Here is a 25,021-nt window from a genome sequence, read left to right as displayed (position 1 = left end):
TTTCGTTTACATTTTATGTAGATGCCCTGTCTCATCATAAAAGCCCTGTGGCTTAAAAACTCAGTCATAGAATATAATCATTTTCTCCCTCAATCTGCAATTTACTATAGACATTTTATTTGAAAATGATGTATTGTTTAAACACTAAACCACTGTGTTTTCACTTTGTTTCTCCCTGCCCTAAATTATCCCTTGGCAGCTCTTTGAGTTGATTCTGAAAGAATGTATTTGATAATGAATTCAGAACATACACAAAGCACAAAAGCTGTATGAAAACTTCAAATGTGAAGTATCTTTTTTTTTTTCTTTGCCACTCAATATATATTTTTGCATTCAGGGCTGCATGCATCAATTTCACTGAAAGCAGGGTATTGTCTACATATATCTGTCTGAATGGAATGACTTTCATGATATTGTAATTTTGAAAAGGCATCAAGCTAGGCTATCCTTCATCCCACTTCCGTTGCATTGGAATGTTAGGCATAACAAGGTAGACAAAAGAAAGGTATAATGCAGATCCTTATTGGCAGTCAGCAAGTGCAAGTATATATAAAAAGTGATAATTTTCTGCTGACATTTTTCCTTATCTTGATTCCCTTATCCTTTCATGCATTAAGCTTGGCATGAACAGAATCTGAAAAAGAAATTAATAGTCTTTGTTTTAAATAGACAAAAAAAAGCTTTCTCCTTCAAATGATCCCTTTAGAAAGCAAAAACTCTCTAATATTTAAGAATTAAAAAGGACAATATAGAAAATGCCTACTTTTACAGCACCAAATTAAAAATGTGATTCTGCTGCTACCATGGTTTCCTTATCACTGAAATGCAACAATGCAACATTTTCAGCTGTTTCCTGGCCAGGCCTACCACTGAAAACAGTCCAGAAAAATGCCCAAATGCCCACAACGGTGGTGAAGAGGTCTTTCTCCATCTGATATTGTCTAGTCACATGTCCCATCTAACAAAATGTAAAGAAACTATATAGAGAATACTATATAGAAATCTGGGGAAAAGTTTGGTCATGAAAATATATGTGTATCTTTTTTGTTTCTTTCCAGTAAATTATAAAAAATAAGATGTTTTAAGCACTTCTGGAAGGTGTCTCATTACATTGAACATCGGCCAAAGGAACATTTGATAACTAAAGTCATACCACCTGAAAGTAATGAGATTTCCAAATCCTCCCCAAATCAGCCTTTGAGGGAAATCTTAAAGAAAATGGGCAAATAAATATACAGGATCAAGTTCCTTGTTAACTGTCCTGTTAACTCTTAACTGAGTCACCAAAATGATCCTATGAGTGACTTTTGTCTTGATAACATCTTTAAATGTAAGCCTTATGAGGCAAATCTGTTTGCAAAGAGTAGTAAGAGCACCTGGCCACATATTTCTCAAATTTGGGGCAGCTAAATAACCAAGTAGGTGACAGGTGATTCCATTTTATAAAATTGAGACAATAAAATAAGTTACATTTGGAGAGAAAAATTAGGAGTGTGGTTTTGATCATATTAAAGTTTGAGAAACATTTAGATGTTTAAATATGAATGAATTGGCAGTTCAAAATAGTCTGGAGTCCTGGGAAGTGAAGATTAAAAAAAAAAACACTGAGAGCTTAGTGGTATAAAAAAGATACTCAGAGCCATGAGAGCTAATTATGACCACTTAAAAGATGAGTATGGATGAAGAGATAAAGTTTAAGGACAAAATTCCAAGGAACTCCAAATTTGGAGGATGGAAAGAAGAGGAGGGGCCAGAAAAAAAATGAAGAGAAAAAATAAATAAATAGATAGATAAATAGATAGATAGATAGATACTTAAAGAGAAGAGATGAAGGAAGTAAATGGGTTACTAGAAGAATGTGGAGTCTTGGCAGCTAAGTGGAGAAAGAAAAAAAAGAAAAGAAAGAAAGAGAAAGTGGCCCTGGCAGGATGGCTAAGTTGATTGGAGTGTCATGCTGTACACCAAAAGGGATTTTAAGTTCAATTTCTGATCAGGCACATACCTAGGTTTGGGGTTTAATCCCCAGTTGGGACATGTGAGGAAGGCAACCAATCGATGTTTCTCTCTCACATTGATCTCTCTCTCTCTCTCTCTCTCTTTCTCTCTCTCTCTCTCTCTCTCTCTCTCTCTCTCTCTCTCTCTTTCTCTTTCTCTTTCTCTTTCTCTTTCTCTCTCTCCCTCTCTCTCTCTTCCTCTCCCTCTCTTCCTCTCTCTAAAGTCAATAAAAAAGACAGAGTAGGTAAGGTGACTGCCAAACTGGGTCAAAGGCTGAAGACTGAAACTTTTCTTGAGACCATTTTATATACTTGTAAGTACTTCCAGATAACAGAATTATTTCATTACAGGGGAAAGAATAGAGCAACATGTACTTTTTTATTATGAAACTATTATTCATGCATGGTTGAAAAATTAGAAAATACAAGAAATAAAAAGAAAATGATCACTTAGAATGTCTCCAAACAGAACATTCTTTAATCTCAATGCATTTTACTCTGATATAATTGAATATTCAAACAGTGAATCTTTTTTTTTCCTATTTTGAAAAATGCAAAAATAAAAAAAGAATTGTTTGAGGGAAATGACTTTAATATTTAAATACAACTTCTTACTTGATTTTAATCCTTACATATTGAGAATGTTTTATAAGAAAACAAACGATCTCTTTCTTAACAGAAGTTCTATAATTCCTGAGAAAGTTGTAGATAAAAAGTGAAAGAAAAGAGCAAAAACAGATAATGAAAAATATTTTTAAAGAAAAAGCAGGAATTTGAAAGAAATGCAGTTGTTTAGATATGATGTTTCTTAAAAATGCATTTAGAGTCATACAAAGTATATAATGAAGCAGCCGGTGCATTAGGACATGGGTAAAAAGTGAGAAAATGCATTCTGGATTTTATTTAAAAATGATCTGTCTTAAAAATGAAGATGGAAGCTGAATGCTTATTTGCATTATGTTCTTGCTACTTATTTTATTTTGCCTAGCTCTGAAAGGAGAATATTAAAGTCAGCTCTCTGAGATTACCCTCCAAAGTATTCATTGATTTCTTAAGTGAAGTTTTATAACTTAATTCCACTTACTCCAGGTTAATATTTTTGGGGAAAGGGAAAGAACTTTTAAACACATTAATTATATTTAATAAGATATTTTCAACGTGAACAAAGTTTCATAGTCCATAATAATTAAAGGTTGTGAGTAAATGTATTTGTGCTCCAACTAAAAGATGTGAATTTACTTCAAGCTCCTCTCTCAACCCACTGGATTTTGATATTTTCAGAATTATCCAAGCCTTGTAGCCATTACATTAAAAGTAGAACAAGGAATTATTTTATGACTTCAAAGAGTTGACACAACTCTCATCATTTTAGAGGTAATAGCTTTCTTTTTTTTCTGAAAATTTCCTTTGGATTTGATATTTTTATGTTACCCAAAGCAGATATAAGTGGATTATAAATTAAAATTAACTCTATTTTAAATCTATTTTAGAATATTCTCTTTCTAAACCTAAAATTAACAAAGTATTATAATTTTATCTTTGTTTCCCATAACTTATATTTCATCAAACACAGAAGGAAAAGGAAGCTTCTTATCGATCAACAAATCAAGTTATATCATAAAGTAATATTTAAAAAGTGCATAGAAGAAAGATGTAAAATAAAGATTATTCCATCAACCATAAAATAGAGTTACAAATGTTTGGAGGCCTTTTGTACTAATTTTTTTTTTAAGAAGTCCAGGTATATTTAATACACTTCACTGCATCATGTATATAGTTAGCAAAATGACTAGAGTATTTTTCTAACAATATCAATAGCCAAGTTTTTGTCTTAAATACATTTTTATTGACTTCAGAGAGGAAAGGAAAGGGAGAGAGAAACATCAATGAGAGTGAATCATCAATTGTCTGCCTTCTACAGGCCCCCACCTGGGGATCAAGCCTGCAACCCAGCCATATGCCCTGACTTGGAATCAAACCTATACCTCTTGGTTCCTGGGTTGATGCTCAACCACTGAACCACACCCAGCTGGGCCTAAGTTTTTGTTTAAAAGAGAGGTATATCTAGTTTGGGGATTAAAAGCATGGCTGCCATGTGGGAGGCTGCCAGTAGGTGGCAATGTAACTTACAAGGACGTGAAGAAAAAGCTGTGTGGAGGAATACATCTCTAAAAGAAAGGCAATGTGTTCTTGGTCAAAGAACCAAAACAAAAGTTAATATTTTTTGTTTATTTGTTTGAAGATCTTCCTAGGATATAATAGACTAAAATTTGTGAGTAGATAAAGATGAAAAATTCTGAAAAGTGTATACACCTACAAACTCAGATATTTTGATTCATATAACTTTAATTAAAACAAATTGTCTTGATTTTATTTTTCTAATTAAATTGATAAACCAACTTGATTTCAATGACTAGCACTACTTTCCTCTTTTAATTATATTGATAATAAATTCTCATCTACATACAAGTAATATAATAACTAAAATAAGAACAAAGCCCACAAACCTAGACAGGAAGTAAAATTATCAGAGTAGTCAAAATACATGTTGCAAGTTTAAACAGAGAAAAACAACAACAAAAAATCATGTATTCGGTGCACAACTCATTTCCTGATCTATTCCCCAAAATACACAAATACACACACACACACACACACACACACACACACACACACAATGAATTTTTATAACAAAAACTTTTTAAACTCTAAGCAAATTAGAAGAAAACCAATAGACAGATAAAGTATTGAAAACATGTCCACTATTAGTGAGTGGTTATGACTAACAGGAAAGAGAAAAAAATCTTTAAAAATTACACATACACATCCACATCCACAAAGATACATACACAAATGTAATATATTCTTATTTCCCTGGGATAATTTAGTGTAGTATAAAACAATACTATATACTTTAGTGGTTTCTCTATATACCACTGTAATAAAACACAGCATTGCTAATGGATATAACAATGATAGTGAATATATGCATGCAATGCATCATTTTGGAAAAATAATATATACATTTATCATAAATTTGAAAAATGGCTTCAATTTAAAAATCACTGACATAGAACTTTGGAATGTAATCAGGAAAAAGACTAATATTTAGTATGTAGTAAGCAAAATGCTAAGTGACATAAAAATTTGATCACCAAAACAAGTCTATCCACCACACTGTGCCATTTTAATTATTTGAATTTTGACTTACACAGTGTGGCACAAACACTAAAATGCAACACTAATGCACTTGGTCATATAAGTCTTATTATTAACTTAACAAAACCATATTTAAGTAGACAAGGAGAAAGTTCTATTATATAAATAAATGCTATGCTACATTTTTGTCCAAAGAATATAGGGAAGCCATTATTTTCTGGGTTAAGGAACCCAAGGTGCACTTGCTCTGAATTTTATTTTTATTTTAAATTAATAATATTTCTTTGTTAGTTTTTAAATTTCCTTCCAGGTTTTGGGTGGGGTGTCACTTTTTTTTAAGATTTTGTTATTGATTTCATTTTTGAGAGAGAGGAAGGAAGAGAAAGAAACATCAATGTGAGATGATCAGCTGCCTCCTACAGGCCCACTACCAAGGATCAAGCCTGCAAACTGGGCATGTGCCCTGACTGGATTTGAAATGTCAACTTTCAGTGCACAGGACAATGCCCAACCAACGAAGCCACACTGGCCAAGTCTGGGCTGTTCCTTTTTAACTTTCCCATTGACTACTTATTGACTACTTCTTTGTTTTCTATCTAAATCTAACTTGTCAAAATCTAAATAACCAAAGGGCCTGTAAAACTCATTGGCATTTATGAAGTATACTAGAGGCCCGGTGCATGAAATTTGTGCACGGGATGGGGGGGGGTGTCCCTCAGCCCAGCCTGCACCCTCTCCAATCTGGGAGTCCTTGAGGGATGTCAGACTGCCCATCCAGGATGTCCTACCTGGATTGGGCCTAAATGGGGAGTCAGACATCTCTCTCACAATCCAGGACTGCTGGCTCCCAACTGCTTGCCTGCCTGCCGTCCTGATTGCCCCTAACCTCTTCTGCCTGTCAGCCTGATCACCCCTAACCACACCCCTGACAGCCTGATTGATGCCTAACTGCTCCCCTGCCAGCCTGTTTGCCCCTAACTGCCCTCCCCTGCAGGCCTGGTCACCCCTAAATGCCCTCCCCTGCAGTCTTGGTCCCCCCCAACTGCTCTCCCCTACAAGCCTGGGTCCCCCCTGATTGGCTGGTGGGCATGGCTTGTGGTTGTAGCAGAGGTACGATCAATTTGCATATTACTCTTTTATTAGATAGGATGAGTTATAGCTCCTGGATTTTAGGATATCTATTTTGTTTAGAAACAGTTTTCTTTTTCCTTCTTTCTGAATTCTCAATCATGTTTGGAACATTTGGATACCCTTGAAAATGAGAATTTCCACTTATGCACTATACAACAGAGTATTTCTAATGACTTGCAACCATTTCTCAAATGGAATTTAGAAGTTAAAAACTACTAATATTATATGTATTTTTTATCTCAGCTTTAGGTTTTAGGGCTAAACTGAATTTTTAATGTTATCAGTTTCAGGACCTAATTAAAATTACTCCCAATAGTTAGTTAAAACACTCTAAATTTGTAAATAATTTTGGTAGCTTCTATGATTTCTTTTTTGACTAGCTCCATACATATTCTGCCTTCATGCCTAACTGAAACACAACTGTATCAACTTTATGGAAAAAAGTTATGAACTGTGTAGGTATTTTTTAATTCATGATTTGAAAACAATAGTGTGTGCATATATGGTACTTTCCTCCAAAATTACATCAGAAACACTTTGTAACGTTCCCTCCTAAATCCCTATAAATATCCCCCTTAGGAAATGTCAAATACTATTACATCATAAGAAAAAAGATGAATTGAAGGTACAAAGAAGAAAGTAAGATTTAGAAAATATATTTCTAAGTTGGCTGTATGCCAATTAAAATTCTAGTACAAATCTACATTATTTTTACTCTGGAAATCAGTGGAATGAAATAACTCCTATAAAAAGAAGTTATATGTAAACTATAGACACTGCTCTCAACCCTTACATTCTGCCTTATTTTCTTAAATGTAAAAGTCAACAACTTTTCAACTCTTTTGCTCTGACCATCTAATTGTTAATTATGAAATATTCTATACTACAGGCCCGGTGCACGAAATATTCTATACTACAGGCCTGGTGCACGAAATTCGTGCACGGAGGGGGGTTGTCCCTAAGCCCAGCCTGTACCCTCTCCAATATGGGACCCCTCAAGGGATGTCCGACTGCCCATTTAGGCCCAATCGCGGTGGGCAGTTGGATCCCTAAACGGGCAGTCAGACATCCCTCTCACAATCCAGGACTGCTGGCTCCCAACTGCTTGCCTGCCTGCCTTCCTGATTGCCCCTAACCGCTTCTGCCTGCCAACCAGATCACCCCCTAACCACTCTGCTGCCAGCCTGTTTGCCCCCAACTTCCCTCCTCTGCCAGCCTGGTCACCCTTAACTGCCCTCTCCTGCAGGGTTGATCACCTCCAACTGCCCTCCCTTACAGGCTTGGTCCCTCTCAACTGCCCTTCCTTGCAGGCCTGGTGCCTCCCAACTGCCCTCTCTTGCTGGCCATCTTGTGGTGGCCATCTTGTGTCCACATGGGGGCAGGATCTTTGACCATATGGGGGCAGCTATATTGTATGTTGCAGTGATGATCAATCTGTATATTACTCTTTTATTAGATAGGATAGAGGCTTGGTACAGGGGTGGGGGCCAGCTGGTTTGCCCTGAAGGGCGTCCCGGATCAGGTGGGGGTTCCCTTGGGGCAGTTCCTTCTTTAATTAGAGTAGACTAAGGAATTGGAAGGTTATGTGGTTGTTGGGGGTTGGGGGAAAGGTGGGATTGAGGATCTGTGACAAAAAAGATAAAGAATTTTAGCTTTGAATTTATGTCAAATGGAGATTTTGTGTCAGGGTTTTTTTTTTTTTTTTTTTTTAAACCTTATATTTAAAATGCAAAATACTTTTAACCTTATATTTAAAAATGTGGAGTGCTTTCTTTTGCCTGTTTTCCTTATTAGCTATTTTAAGTTTGGGGCCAAAGCAAATCAGAAGTTTTAGGTAGTGTAGTTGATGAATCAGTTTATTTAGCAGTCAATATGTTGGTGATGAGAAAGCCAGAGAGTCAGAACACCTGTATTCTTAATTATTAACGACATAGGAAAATGATTTGGTTTCTCAGAGCCCTATTCACCTCACCTGTTTTCTTCAAAGTCCCTTGTTCCACCACCAGTTTGGCAAAAGGCATAAATAAGTATGATGGTTATGACACATTGTACAGAAGAATGTACTAGACATATGCAAATCAGTGTCATTATCAGTGTCCTAAATTTTGGCAATGATCTGATGTAGAATCTGAATTCCCAGGATAATGACTATGAAGACCCACCTGTCATTGGATATGCAGATGTTTAAAATATAGTTAATGATTCATGAGATGTGGTGCTGATTAAACCTCTAATTAGATCTTTTCTAATTTTAGGCTAATGATGACTTTCTAGCCCTTAGGTCTTTTCACTTTCTGTTTTTGGTTTCACCAATATCAAAACTGACTTAAAATTGCCTAGATGAAAATCAGTTAACATATTTTTAGTTTATATATTTTTAATTTATGTTGGTAAATTGTTATAGTTAATAAGTACATTTTTGTCCATTAGAAATAGAGAAGACACTGACAGGAGTTTTTTTTTTTTTTTTTTTGTTCTGTTTTTTGTTGTTTGTTTTTTTAAAACTTTAAATCTAGAAATTACTATCTATTTTAACTGGGAATTTTTAAAAATAAAAGTGGTAAATTGCTAGATTTTTTTATACTGCTTCTAACATGTCCACAAACAGGAAATGTGTCCCAATTGATTTTATTAATGTTAGACACTTGGGAAAGATAAAGAAATACAATTTGGATTTGCCTGACTCTATTTCTGGAATGACAGGAAACTACTGCTGGAAAAGGTATGCTTTATCTTTATGAACTTCTAAAAACTCTATTTAAAATGTCAGTTTTTAAAAGAAGAAGAAGAAAAGCTTGTGTAGAGCACTACAAGAACCTCATGCTCTTGTTCTCCCGGAGCCCAGCTTGATCCTAGAGATGATCCTCTAAAGTTTACAAAGTAATTTATCCAAATGGTAAGTGATATGAGCAATTTACTATTTGTACATTGACTAGGTAGCTACTTAGTGTTTCTACAAGTCTTGATTTTGTAGTGCAGATGCCAGAGCTTTGAATAAATAAATGCTAATGATTTTATATAATTAAATTAATTTTAGCTTATATACCTTTATCTCCTTTCTATACTAACATAGTAACTTTTAAATATTCTTATTGCAATATTAATTACAAATGCAGTAAAAGATTCCACAGTTTCTTCAATGTACATATGCTATGTGTACACATTTATACTCATCATACTCATTTATATTCATGTATGAGAGTATTTAAAACTGAACAATAGTTTTAGAATTTTAAAAAATACAAATTAAGATTATTTGTACATAGTGGATTCTCCCCTCCCGCCCCCCCACCACCCACACACACACACAAATTTTAGGTAATATAGATTTTTATATTTATATTATTGCACAATTATTCATAACCCAAATCCTACTGTATAAGATGAGAAAAATAAATAACAAATAACACTGACCAGACTATTGACACTCTTATTCTAAATGTAGAAGTATTTTTAATTTATAAACAATTTTAAATATTTTTGTGCATGTACAAGGTGTTAGGAATGTAGAGAAACTTACATACTTGAAGTGAGTTCTATGACAATATTATAATACTAGAGGCCCAGTGCATCATATTTGTGTAGGGGGGGGGTGTCCCTTAGCCCAGCCTGCACCCTCTCCAATCTGGGACCCTTTGAGGGATGTCTGACTGCCAGCAGTCAGACATCCCTCTCTCAATCTGGGACTGCTGACTTCTAACTGCTCACATGCCTGCCTGCCTGATTGCCCCTAACTGCTTCTGCCTGCCAGCCTGATCGCCCCCTAACTGCTCCCCTGCTGGCGTGATTGATGCCTAACTACTCCCTGCTGGCCTGATCGCCCACAACTGCCCTCCCCTGCCAGCCATCTTGTGGTGGCCATCTTCTGATGACGTCACACAAGAGCGTCGTGCGACACTACCTAGGCTTTTATTATATAGGATACTTGAAAAGGGAAATAGTGTTTATTAGGCAGTTACTCCCTTCCTCATTAATCTTGCCTTATATCTTCTTAGTAAGCCCACAGAATACTTTGGGCTTTCATAGGGTATAGTCTATTGAAAGAAAGATGACCACTACTTACTGAACTTGTCAGCAATGTCATCAGTGCCTCAGTAGAGTACCTCCCAATCCAGGCTAATTTTCTGCCCTATTTATGTCAGCATTTCCAGGACATTTCCCTGTCTAGAAGAAGGTCTCTGTAGGTGCTTATATCTGCTTTAATTTTAGCATTGCCAGGGCTTCCATATTATTTCCTTTGTCTTTGTGTTAATTATTTCCTATTTATGATTCAAGGGAGAGATACTAACTGTGGTCTATTCAGGGTAAAGGGTTAGTGTCATCTGCTCCAGCTGTGGCTTTCCAGGTTTTTAGGAAACCCCAGTGTAGTGATCTGGAATGTAGTTCCTGTTGCCACTCTCTTGAATTCATTCTAACCCTTAAGTCTCGGTAAGACTGGGTAGTCTAGATTGGAAAATGCATCAGTTTTGCCTACAGAAACCATATATAAGCTTCTAAGATCATAAAAACTATAGAAAACATGGGAGCTCAAATTCAACAGCTAAAAGATGAAATGATTGCATCAAGAAAGATGAAAATGGAATTCACATTCAAGAAACTCTAAAAACCTGATAAAGCATGAGCAGAACTCATGATTTAAAAGCAGAGAAGGAAATATTTTTCTTTAATTCTCCATTATAAAGATAAGACAGCCGTTGAAGTAAAAGTTTGGCTCATTGAGATGTACCTGTCATTTCATACTATTCATCAGATAAATCTAATGCTATAATAAAAAAATTAAAACCTATTATGTAATAATTTGAAAAGACTATTTCTATAAATGATACACTATACTGCTCAGTATATAAAATTCAATATGTTCTGAAACTGGCAGATAGTGTAATACTTTCAGTGACACTCATGCTTGTTTTCAATAGAATATTGGAATACCTATAAGGTTACTAATTTATTTTAAAATTGTAAAATGTGAGGCAAGAATGTGTTGTGATCAGAACACTCAATTTTCTAGTTCGGTGAAAGAAAATACCAAGTTCCTTCAGCTCAGAATGGCTGTGATTAAGTTACCTATGTTTCTCTGGGCAAACAAGTTTAAAGATAACAGAGGATCATATAATCATTACTTTTTTCACTCTGCTTACCTTTCCTTAGAAACTCCAGACCCCTTCAAAATTCTCCTGATATTTCAAGGAGCTCCCATGAAAGCACCTCTCAGCTAAACAATAGATTGTTATTTTCTACTCAACTATGGCTTTGGACAATTTTTAGCTTTCTTGATTTTGATTTTCTGTAATGTCTTATTTTGCTACTAGAGGGCCAGTGCAAAAATTCGTGCACAGGTGTGGTCCCTCTGGGTGGCCTGCAGGGATCAGGCCGAAACCTGCAGTCCAATGCTGCCTGCAGCTCCTACCTGCTGCTCCCGCTCATCCTGGCTCCACTGTACCTGCCGTGGGCTTGCGCCCAATCAGTCCCAATAGGGAGAGGCTTGTGCCAATGCAGCAGCACGCACCAGCCATGAGCCCTGCTTCTGGCACCCTCCCAAGGAGAGTGGCCTGTGGGATGGGGCCAAAACCAGCTCTCTGACACCTGCTGAGGGGTCTCGGATTGTAAGAGGGTGCAGGCCAGGCCGAGGGACCCCACAATGCACAATCAGGGCCAGGGAGGGATCGCAGGAGGGCTCCAGGGTGTGTCCGGCCCTGTCCCATCCTGTCCCAATCAGGACAGATCAGAGCCAACCCACCGGGGAGGGATGTGGGAGGTTGGCCAGCCAGGGAGGGACCACAGGAGGGCTCTAGGGCATGTCTGGCCCATCTCGCTCAGTCCTGATCAGCTGGACCCCAGCATCAAGCTAACCTACCAGTCAGAGCATCCGCAACCTGGTGGTCAGTGCATGTCATAGTAAGCAGTTGAGCAGCCTTAGCATATCCTGAGCATACTACGCTTTGATTGGTTGAACAGTCAACCAGTCACTGGACAACCGAACACTTAGCATATTAGGTTTTTATTATATAGGATTGTTACCATTAGATAAAACCACCAGTCAAAATCCACTGAACTTAGTTTATGCAAACTCAACTCAATAAACTAAGTTTCCTGCATACCATGACATATGAGCAAGAGATAAAGGTATATGGTCGATGGTTGCAAGGAGTTTAATGTCTGTCAGAGAAAACAAACCTTAAGTAATTATCTGAGAAGCATTGGAAAAGGCAAGAACATTACACAGAGGGAATTACCCTAATTTAGGAATCAGGACTGGCCTCTCAAAAAAGGAAGATTTAACTGGAGATAAGAAAAATAAACAATCACATATTTCTATTCCAGAGATATGGTAGAATAAATATTTTGAATGCATCCCCTTCAAATGGCAAGAATATCATAAAAATGCTACCAAATGATTAGTTTGAAAAAAAATTATTGGCATTACAAGAAAATGAGAAAGAATTAACACTTAGCTGATACCAGAAAACTGATGTTTTACTACAGCCAATAATATTTATGTTGAGCTCTGTAAACAGTAAGCAGGCAAACATTAAATATAAAGAAGTAGAATTATCAAGTATCTTGTCCTGGTCTCATTTTAACAATTATCAGTGTAGTGGCTGGACCAACTCTTATGGTTCTTACTGTGATTACAAGATGCTCTTCAGAAATAATCAGGAAAATTTGAAAAGGTAGTTTTATTATTTTCAAGACCTGGAAATTATATGCACATCTGGGAACACACATCAAGGTGGCAGGAAGGGTAGAGAGAGAAAGAGAGAGAGCACCTGGACCCGGGGTTCTTTATTTTTATTGGTGTCCAGGTTGTATAGAACATAGAAAAGAATACAAGTTGTAGTCTAATGCTAGGCATAAAATAAAACCACATATTATTTAGGGATACATACATATGTAAAAAACTACTTTAAAAATCAAGAAACATAAAAACAAAATTAAGGATCATATTTTAATCTAATGAAGATGGTAATGAGAGATAAGAGGAACATTTTCACTCTGTGGCGAATATTCTGGTCTAGGTTGGGTAATAGCCTCAGGAATATGTTTTATTATTATATTACTAGAGGCCTGTTGTATGAAGATTTGTACAATAGACCTTCCTTCCCCTGGCTGCCGGCACCGGTTTTCCTCCGGCACCTGAGACCCAGGCCTTCACTCTGGCTGCTGCCTTCTGTCTTCCCTCTGGCTGTAACCTTCAGTCTTTGCTCCAGCTGGAGTGCCGCTCCTGTAGCTCACTCCGCCCATACCCTCCCCCTCATAGCAAGCGTCCCACCCAGCCTGGCCACTCCATGCCTGCATGCATGCTGCCCAGAGGCCCAGAGCACCTGGGGGGTGGGGCTCCTTCCATCTTGGTTGGGTTAATTTGCATATTCATTCTTGATAGGCTGGTGGGTGTCGTGAAGTGATGGTCAATTTGCATATTTCCCTTTGTTAGTGTAGATACTAGAGTTCCAGTGCACAAATTCGTGCATAGGTAGGGTCCAGCCGGCCTGGCCCCAATCAGGGTGGATTAAGGTGAGTCCTTTTAGGAGGAGGACACAGTGGGAGGTTGGCCAGCCAACCCACCCCAATCAGGGCCTGGCTGGCTGGGGAGAGGGGCCGCAGGTGATTGGCTGGCAGACCCCAACCCGATTGAGGTGAGAGGACCAATTGGGGATCAGCAGCTGGGGGAGAGGCCATGGGAGGTTGGCCGGCCAGCCCCACCACAGATTGGTGTGGGGCAGGGGCTGATCAGGGGCAAAGCTGGCTGAGGGGGGCCATGGGCTGATTGGGGTGGTGGGGGATGATTGGGGTTGGGGCTGGCCGTGGAGAGAGGCTGTGGGTGGTGGGCCAGCTGGCCTTGCCCCCAAATGGGGTGGAGGGCTCCTCAGGGGCCAGTGGCCTGGGGAAGGGGCCATGGGTGGTTGGCCAGCTGTCCCTGCCCCTGTTTGGAGTGGGGGGGCTGATCAGGGGTGGGGCCAGCTGAGGGAAGGAGCTGCAGGAGGTTGGCCAGCCAGTCCCACCCCCTATTGGAATTGGGGGGTGATCAGGGATGGGGTCAGCCAGGGGGAGGAGCTGTGGGCTGATTGGGGGCAGGGATGGCCAGGGGAAAGGGCAGTGGAGGGGCTGGTTCACTGGCTGCAGTGGGCGTCATAGTGTCTAGTCGTCCTGGTTGTTAAGGTGTTCTGGTTGCTGGCTTTTTAGTAGTATATATATATATAAATGTTTATTTTTTTATTCTTGCTTACATATATATTTTCTTGATCACCTATTACATGACAATTTTTGAAATTATGTGCATGAAGGGAGAAAGGACTTTTATAGTAAACAACAAAGAACATTATAAAAACTCAATGGTTGCAAATTTGGGGCCAATATAAAGAACTCTTTGACAATGCCAATGATGTGGCTGTTCATCACAGGATCTACTGCTTTTTGAATCCCATGCAAGGCTTCTTAATGTCAAGGGAAAATATATCTAAGTTAAAGGCCCTGACCCCTTGCACTGCCACTGTGAATATTGATGGCAAGTCTAGAGTTGCCAGATAAAATTCAGGATGCCAGTTTTAATTTAAATTGCAAAGGAACAAATTTTTTTCTAGTATTATGTATGTTCCAAATATTTCATGGGATTATTTATACTTAAAAAATGCTGCTTACCTGAAATTCAGATGTAATCAGGCATTCTGTATTTTTGTTTTCGAAATCTACCATCCTAGACACATCTCTTTTTTGTCATAGTTGAAGGTACTGTCTCCTATCACTGAAGATCCTGCTTACTTGTGCAACTAATGCTTTATTATCTCAAAGTTTAAGCTCATTCAGTCTTCACTATGTTTTGTTAAACCTTTTACAAAAAAAAAAAAAAAAAAAGATTCAGCCTGGCCACTGTGGGTCAGAGGTTGAGAGTTGACCTATGAACTAGGAGGTCATGGTTCAGTTCCTGGTCAGGGCACATGCTAGAGTTTCAGGCACAATTCCCAGTGTGGAGCATGCAGGAGGCAGCCGATCAATGATTCTCTCTCATCATTGATGTTTCTAACTCTCTCTCCTTCTCCCTTCCACTCTGATCAATAAAAAATATATTTTTAAAAGGATTCAAGCATTAATCCATTAGCATGATTCCAGGCAGCAATAAGAATGACCTAGAACATATTGTACATCACACTACTCTCCTGGCTCTCTGTGAACCAAAAGCATGTGCCAGACTCCTTTTCTTGGGGTGAATTATGGAAGGATTTACCATAGCATTGTGTCAGACTTCCAAACACATGTCTCAATCCTTGAACACAGAGCATGAGTTCAGTACAGTGGCCAAGTAAAAGTAATATTCAGTTGATAAAGAGTCATAATTATCAATAGCAATTTCACTGAGTAGCCACATCTATTATTTTCAAGAAGTTATTTGTTAAGATTTAAATTATCTGAGTTTCTAGTAATTTCTTTAGTGTGTTCCTTATACATATAGTTAATTTGACAAACAGAACAATAATTTTTTTTTTAATTTAAAGTTAAGTCTCTATTTTGCTTGGTAGGTCAGTCTATTCATTCAATTCAACATATGAGTGAAATCATATTGTACTTATCTTTCTCTGACTGGCTTATTTCACTTAGCATAGATAGAGAGCAGGCAGATAATTTGGTGGGGGTGGGGTATTGGGAGGGTGGAGGGATTGAACAAAAAAAGGAAATAAAGAACTCACAGACATGAACAACAGTGGAGTAATTGTGGGAGTGCGGTGATGGAGGTGGAAGAAGGCATAGTGGGGATGAATGGTGATGGAAAAAACAAAATAATAAAAAAAATTAAAAGTTAAGTACACATTCTTATTTTAGTTTGATTTTTCTCTAGATGTAGATGAGATTTGCAATGTTTTCAAAGTGTTTTGAAATCAAGACTTAAAAACAACAACAAAGTATGCTGAATTGAGGAAAATTAATAACCCAGAAAATATTGGATAAAATAAGATATTGTTCTTCCATGGAATTCTGCTTTCAGCTTTATTTTGTCAATTTTGTGATTGCATAGCAACTCACATGTAAGTCCTTTATTTATTTGTATTTATGTCCTTCTACTAATAGGCAAAAATTTATCAAGCAAAATAGAATAGCCCACATACCTAGTCAGTGAAAGAAGCACTTTTTTAAATCTAATTGAGAATGAAAAATGCAGGATTTTTTTGTATATTTCAAAATATAGTTATAGAGGGGTGGAAGATGGCAGCTGGCAGGATGACAGTGAGGGAGAGAGTGTGAGTGAGGATGCAAAAGGGGAGTTTGTGGACATGTGTGTGTGTGTGTGTGTGTGTGTGTGTGTGTGTGTGTGTGTGTGAGTGAGGGACAGTTAGATCCTGCAGGACTTTCAGGGGCTGGTAGACCAGGCTCTCCTAGACAGGGGGGCCCTACTACCACTGCAGTCACTCCCTGGGTGGCTGGCTCTGATACAGTAACAATGCCATCTTGAAGGGAAGAGCTGCTGTGACTAGGAACCCCGCCCACCACCACCAAGACTGGCCTCAAACAACACCCCAGACCCTAAAGCCACTCTGGCCAAAGACCTGCTACCTTAGCTGCAGACCCACAGACACCAGGACTCCAACCTCCATGGGCTCCTGTTGGCCTCGGAGCATGTTCCCATCCCGCTGGCCCAGCGATTTGACCCTGGGCCCTGTGAGTCCCAGTACCTAGACCATTCGGTTAGAGCAAAAATGGGAAGACAATGAAACAGCCCAGAAAGAAAAGGAGTAGTCGCCAGAAAAGAAACTAAATTAAAGAGAGGCATGCAATATATTAGAAAAAGAATTCGGAGGAAGGGTCATATACTTGCTAAACCAGCTAAATGAGAAATCAACAACTTATATAAGAATCAAGAGGAAATAAAGAATGATATAGTTACAATAAAAACCACATTGAAAGGTTACAATAGTAGACTAGGAGCAGAAGAGGACCGAGTTAGCAAATTAGAAGACAGAACAGAAAAACACACCCAATCTGAACAGCAATTGGATAAAAAATTAGAAAGCAGGAGGATACCCTAATGGAGCTTTGGGACAACATAAAATGAAGTAACATAGATATAATAGGGATGCCAGAATGACAAGAAGAGGAGCAAGGATTAGAAAACCTATTTGTAGAAATATTAACAGAAAACTTCCTTGATTTGGAGAAGAAAAATGTCACACAACCACAAAGATTCCCAAACAAGATGAACACAAAAAGACCCACACCAAGACATGTCATAATTACAATGGCAAACGTTAAAGATGAAGAGAGAATCTTAAAGGCTGCAAAAGAGAGACAGCGAGTTATCTACATGAGATCTCCCATTAGGTTATCAAATGATTTCTCAAAAGAAACACATCAGACAAGAAGGGAATGGAATGAAGTATATAAAGAGAAGCAAATCAAGGGACCAAATTCAAGAATACTCTATCCAGCAAGGCTATAATTCACAATTGAAGGGGAAATCAGGAGCTTCACAGACAAAAAAAAAAAAGGGTTAAGAGAATTTATCACTACCAAGCAATAAATGCAAGAAATACTAAAGGAACTGTTGTAAAAAGAAGAAATAGAAAGGGAAGAAGGAACACAGGCACAAATAATAAAAATGCCTACAAACAAGTACCTATAAATAATAACCTTAAACGTAAATGGATTAAATGTGCCAATCAAAAGACATCCAGTGGCTGAATGGATAAGAAAACATGACCCATACATATGCTATCTACAAGAGACCCACCTCAGAACAAGGGACTCACACAAACTGAAAATGAAGAGATAGAAAAATAACTTCCAGGCAAATGGAAAAGAAAAAGAAGCTAGGGTAGCAAATACTTATATCTGACAAAATTAACCTTAAAGTGAAGACCATAACAAGGGATAAGGAAGGCTACTTCATAATACTAAAGGGATAGATGCAACAAGAAGATATAACTCTGGTAAACATATATTCTCCCAATACAGGGGCACCCAAATACATAAAAAAAAACTTCTGGAAAATATCAAGGAAGATATTGACAGCAATACAATCATAGTAGGAGACTTTAATAAACCATTGACATCACTGGATAAATACTTTAGACAAAAAATCAACAGAGACAGCAATCCTAAATGACTCACTAGATCAGATTGACTTAATTGACTTCTTCAGAACATTTCATCCCAAAGCTACAGAGTATACATTCTCAAGTGCACATGGGATATTTTCAAAGATAGACCACATATTGGAACACAGGCAAAGTCTCTCCAAATTGAAGAAGATTGAAATCATATCAAGCAACTTCTCTGATCATAATAGCTCAATATTAGAAGTTGATTACAATAAAACCAATCAAAAAATTCAAACACTTGGAGGATAAATAGAATGCTATTAAGCAATGATTGGGTTAAAAAAAAAAGACCAAAGAAGAAATAAAAATCATTCTGGAAATTAATGACAATGAAAACACAACATTCCAAAATCTTTGGAACACAGTGAAAGCAGTCCTGAGAGAGAAGTTCATAGCATTACAGGTCTACCTCAAAAAAAACAAGAAAAACTGTTAATAAATTATCTAACTCTACAACTTAAAGAACTAGAAAGAGAACAACAAGAAAAGCCCAGAGTGAGCAGAAGGAAGGAGATAATAAAAATCAGAGCAGAAAAAAGAAAAAAAAATGACATAGAGACCAAAAAAATAAATAAATAAAAAAGATCAATAAAACCAAGAGCTGGTTCATTGAAAGGTTAACAAGATGATGAAACTCTAGCCAGGCTCACGAATAAGAAAAGAGAGAGGACTCAAATGAACAAAGTCAGAAATGAAAGAGGCAAAATAATAATGGACCCAGCAGAAATACAAAGGATTGTAAAACACAAAAAAAAACAAAAACTATGAACAACTCTATTCCAACAAACTGGTCAACCTAAAAGAAATAGACATATTCCTAGAAAAATGGGACTACATCAACATAAAAAGCTTCTGCAGAGCAAAAGAAACCATCAACAAAACAACAAGAAAGCCCACTGCATAGGAGAACATATTTGCCAATGTTATCTCGGATAAGGATTTAATCTCCAAAATTTACAACTTAACAAAAAGAAGATAAACAATCCAATCAAAAATTGGAAAAAGTACCTAAATAGACACTTTTAGAAAGAGGACATACAGAAGGTCAAGAGACATGAAAACATGCTCAAAGTCACTAATCATCACAAATGCAAATCAAAATGGCAATGAGATATCATCTCACACCTGTCAGAATGGCTATCATCAACAAATCAACAAATGACAAGTGTCGGAGAGGATGCAGAAAAAAGGGACCCTCTTGCATTGTTGGTGGGAATGCAGACTGGTATATCCACTGTGGAAAACCCAGTATGACTTTTCCTCAAAAAATTAAAAATGAGTCTCCTTTTTGACCCACTAATCCCACTTCTAGGAATATATCCCAAGAAATCAGAAACACTAATCAGAAAGGATATGTGCACCCCTATGTTCATAGCAGCACAGTTTACAATAGCTAAGATTTGGAAACAGCCTAAGTGCCCATCAGCAGATGAGAGGATTAAAAAACACTTAAAGTACATCTACACAATGGAATGCTATGCTGCTTTAAAAAAGAAGGCACTCTTAACATTCAAAACAACATGGATGGAACTAGAGAGCATTATGCTAAGCAAAATAAGCCAGTCGGAGAAAGATAAATATTATATGATCTCACTCATTTGTGGAATATAATGAACAACATAAACTGAAATAGATCCAGAGACAGAGAAGCATGGAACAAACTATCAAACCTCAGAGGAAAGACAGGAAAATGGGTAGGGGGTAAGAGATCAACCAAAGGACTTGTATACATGCATGTAAGCATAACCAATGAACACAAACAGTAGGGGGTAGAGGGCATGTGCTGGAGGTGGGAGTGGTTGGGGAGAGGTCAATGGGGGGAAAAGGAGACATATGTAACACTTTAATCAATAAAGAATAAATAAAAATAAATTAAATTAAATAAAAACAGGGAAGCAAAGAACAAAAAAAATATATATATACACACATATATATCCTACCTAAGAAAAGAGTAATATGCAAATTGACCCTAACTCCGCTACACCCACAAGACACGCCCACAAGCCACACCCACCAGCCAATCAGGAGCAGATATGCAAATAAACCTAACCAAGATGGCTACAGCCACAGAGAGCAAGGTTTCCCAGGCAACGGAGGAAGCCAAGCTTTCTGCCTGCCCTTGCAGGCCTAAGCCTCCACTCAAGCTACAAAGTTTCAATTATAGAAGGTAAACAAATCCAAACAGAAATGGCGGCAGCCATGGAGCTGGAGAGAGCAGGCCAGGCTTGCCCCCGGGAATGGAGGAAGCCAAGCTTTCCACCTGCCCTGGATGGCCTAGGCCTCCACTCTGGGCTACAAAGTTTAAATTATAGAAGGTGAATTAATCCCAACAGAAATGGCTGCCAGCCACGGAGTGAGCAGGAGGCTTGGCCCCGATCCAGGCTACAAAGTTTCAAGTGTAGAAAGTAAATAAATTCCAGATACCAGGGCCTCTGCTTGGGTCGCCAGGGGGCGTGGCTGGCCTGCAAACCACCACAGGCCCCTTTCTCAGGCCGCCCCACGCCCCAAGGGAACCCCCATCCTGATCCGGGACACTCTTCAGGGCAAACCAGCTGGCTCCCACCCCTGTATCAGGCCTCTATCCTATCTAATAAAAGAGTAATATGCAGATTGACCATCACTCCAACACACAATATGGCTGCCCCCATGTGGTCAAAGATCCTGCCCTCATGTGGACACAAGATGGCCACCACAAGATGGCCAGCAGGAGAGGGCAGTTGGGAGGCACCAGGCCTGCAAGGGAGGGCAGTTGAGAGGGACCAGGGCTGCAAGGGAGGGCAGTTGGAGGCGATCAACCCTGCAGGGGAGGGCAGTTAGGGTTGACCAGGCCAGCAGAGGAGGGAAGTTGGGGGCAAACAGGCTGGCAGGGGAGCAGTTAGGCATCAATCAGGCTGGCAGCAGAGTGGTTAGGGGGTGATCAGGCTGGCAGGCAGAAGCAGTTAGGGGCAATCAGGAAGGCAGGCAGGCGAGCAGTTGGGAGCCAGCAGTCCTGGATTGTGAGAGGGATGTCCGACTGCCCATTTAGGTGGGATCGGGCCTAAATGGGCAGTCAGACATCCTTCGAGGGGTCCCATATTGGAGAGGGTACAGGCTGGGCTGAGGGACACCCCCCTCCGTGCATGAATTTCGTGCACCGGGCCTCTAATATATATATATATTTATAAATTTGTTCATGTTCTTAAGTTGTGTGCTTTAGATTAAAATATTGAATAATCTCATTAGAAGTTATGATTGCTATATATTTCTGAGAAATATTATTGTGATTTAATAAATACATATTTATTACAGATGACAAATAATTTTCTATTGAACTTGTGAGTTTCAGCTTAGGAAGGAGTAAAAGATAAAGATTTTCCAGAAATATTAATACTGTTTATGTCATAGAACTTTAATAACAACTAAGCACGAGACTAAACCATGTTCTTGTAACCCAATAAAACAGGCAGAGTGTAATCATATAAACTACTAAGAGATACAAAATTTATGTACATCAAAACCTGAATTAGAATTATTAGACTCCATATGCCTCGTCTGATCTAACCTAGTCAGAAAACTTATAAAATGTAGTTTCAAAGAATTGCTAGACTGGTTGATAAGGAAATGCATTAAACATATTGGCAATTGACAAGATGTCTTCATGAGATTAAAGCTGAAGTAGGATTAGACGGTATTTCATTTAGGTGTATTACAAACTGATTGAATAGTGGTATTCAAAGAATGCTGGTTAAGGTATGAATATCACTCTGTAATAGAGTTTCACAGAGTTCTGCCCTTGAATATATTCTGTTCACTATTAATAACATGGATAGAGAATGGTATCAAATGAAGGAGACATGACTGAATATATGGTATGATAAAATCATTTTCTAGCAACATCTTTATAAGAATGGTGGGCCAAATCTTGCAAGATGATATTCAGTATATACTCATATCTATAGAATAGTAACCTATGGATAAAAAGTTAAGTGATTCAATATAAACTTCAATTCCAAAAAATGTTAATATAATCACACATTACATAACATTATGATATTATGACCTCTTGATTGAAGGAGGATTCTCCTCTTAGTTGCTCAAATATCTCTCTAATTGATGTAATAAATTTTGGTAAGAACATATAAAAATCTAAATAACCAGAAATATACTATAAATGATTTAACTAGGATGATGAAATCATACCAAAAATTCTACCTGGGGAAAAGTGAATTAGAGAAACTAGAAATATCTAGTCAGGATTAAGATTTTTTAAAATATATTTTATTGATTTTTTACAGAGAGGAAGGGAGAGGGACAGAGAGTTAGAAACATCGGTGAGAGAGAAACATTGATCAGCTGCCTCCTGCACACCTCCTACTGGGGATGTGCCCGCAACCAAGGTACATGCCCTTGACCGGAATCGAAACTGGGACCCTTCAGTCTGCAGGCCGACACTATTCACTGAGCCAAACCATTCAGGGCAAGGATTAAAATTTTTTAAGTTGATTCACAGAAAATAAAATATGAGTTTTCAAATGTTTGAAACATTATGATGTAAAATAACTAGAATTTTTTAAATGTATGAAGGTAGTGTGTAGAACCAGGGCCAAAATGCAAATGTACACTGAAACAGATTTTCACTCAATATAAGGAACAGATTAAAATCTAACTGGCAAATTTGTATTTGGTTATCATGTTTGAATCATTTTTTTGGGATGCTGTAGAGATTTCAGATATTTGATGATAAAATTGGCTTGATGGCTCTTAAAATCACTATTAAGTCCTGACTTAATAATGCTAGATTCACTATTTGAAACTAGGTTTTAAGTTCATCTTTTTCTTGATCCTATCTCTCAGCACTACATTTCTAGTATTTTAGATTTTTCAACATCCACTCTAGTATGATCGATATTCCAAGAAATTTCCAAGTCTTCACATGAATATTAGATCTTTAGTAATTCATTATTTTGCTCTAATTGTGCATATAGAAGGAAACATAACTTTTTGTCACCTAAATGGTACTTTCCCTGGAGGATCAAGCATATGTTTGTATCACAGATAACAACAGAATATCCCAGGAAAAAATAGACCAAAGCTAAGAACAGAAGACCTTTAGTGGAATGGCCATAAAAAGCAAAGTAAAAGATTAACAATAAGCCCGAAAGAGTAATGAGTCCAAAACCCACAAAAACAAAAATCATCAATGACAAAAGAGTGCCATCAAAAAAACACACAACAAAAACACTATCAAGTAGGAAGAAGGGATTTACATTGAAAAAGGGGAAAAAAATCAACAACTGTCAGAAAATATAGCACAAAAGGTAAAGGCAGCTCACATCAAGTGACTGCAGCATGTCCAAAAACAACTGGAAATGGGGGTGATGTGAAGCAGCATGTTATATTGGAAATTTGCATTAAAATTAATACAATCATCATAAAAAGAAATAATTTCACAAGGAAAAGTACCTTAGACAAAGGAAGTAGGTAAATAGACAGTAGGAGCTCCAAAGTCAAGTGATACAGATAATGCGTCCTAGTGATAGACTAATCCGGTTAGGGCAGGGTAAAAAGTTTTAAAAGTCAGCACTTCAAGGGTTTTAGTACAAGGTACAACATTTTAAAATTTCAATTTGAAGAATAACTTGCATTTCCTTATTAAAGATGGTAGTAATTAAGTAAGACATGGTTAGTAACAGTTGGAAAAATGATCTCTTTCCTCTGCTCCTCTGTGAAATGCCTACCAATCTTTCCATCTCGGGAGAAGACAGGAAAGGGAATCCATCAGGCTTTGTGAGAATGGTCAGCCTTAGCAATATGGATTATTATAACTATGATATTATGCATAAAGTTTTATTTTCTTCACCATAACTGATTCCTCCTTTTGAGTCATTATCATTTTTGCAGAGGAAAAGGAACATAAAGTACATCTAATCTAATAATAGACAAATATGCAAATTGACCGCACCTTCGCTACACCTAAGCCACGCCCACCAGCCAAGCCACGCCCACCAGCCAATCAGGATGAGTATGCAAATTGCCCCAACAAAGATGGCGGCTAATTTGCATATCAAGACAGCGTCCAAAGAAGCCAACAGCTGCAGAAGGGAGTAAAGCTTTGAAGAAGCAAGCAAGGGGGGGGGAAGGGCGGGGCGGAGGCGGGGCCGGGGGGAAGGAGAAGGGTGGGGCGGAGGCGGGGCCGGGGGAGAAGGGCGGGGCGGAGGCGGGGCCGGGGGAAGGAGAAGGGCGGGGCGGAGGCGGGGCCAGGGGCGAAGGGAAACGCGGGCGGGCTGGAGGAGAAGGCGGGGCGGGTGACAAGGGCGGAGCGGAGGCGGGGCCAGGGGTGAAGGAAAACAAGGGAGGGCTGGAAGAGAAGGCGGGGTGGAGGCGGGGCCGGGGGTGAAGAGAAACGCGGGCGGGCTGGAGGAGAAGGCGGGGCGGGCAGAGCGGAGGCGGGGCCGGGGGAGAAGGGAAACAGGGGCGGGCTGGAGGAGAAGGCGAGGCGGGTGATAAAGGTGGAGTGGAGGTGGGGCCGGGGGCGAAGGGAAACGCGGGCGGGCTGGAGGAGAAGGTGAGGTGGGCGAACAAGGGAGGAACGGAGGCAGGGTAGAGTGCAGCAGGAAATCCTATTGCAGGATTTTTTCCTGCAACGGGAAAGCTAGTAGACTAATAAAATCT

This window comes from Eptesicus fuscus, chromosome 3, assembly GCF_027574615.1.
Source record: "Eptesicus fuscus isolate TK198812 chromosome 3, DD_ASM_mEF_20220401, whole genome shotgun sequence".
In the NCBI taxonomy this organism is placed as follows: Eukaryota; Metazoa; Chordata; class Mammalia; order Chiroptera; family Vespertilionidae; genus Eptesicus; species Eptesicus fuscus.
The sequence above is the reverse complement of the archived record's forward strand: the minus strand, read 5'-3'. Positions refer to the sequence as shown.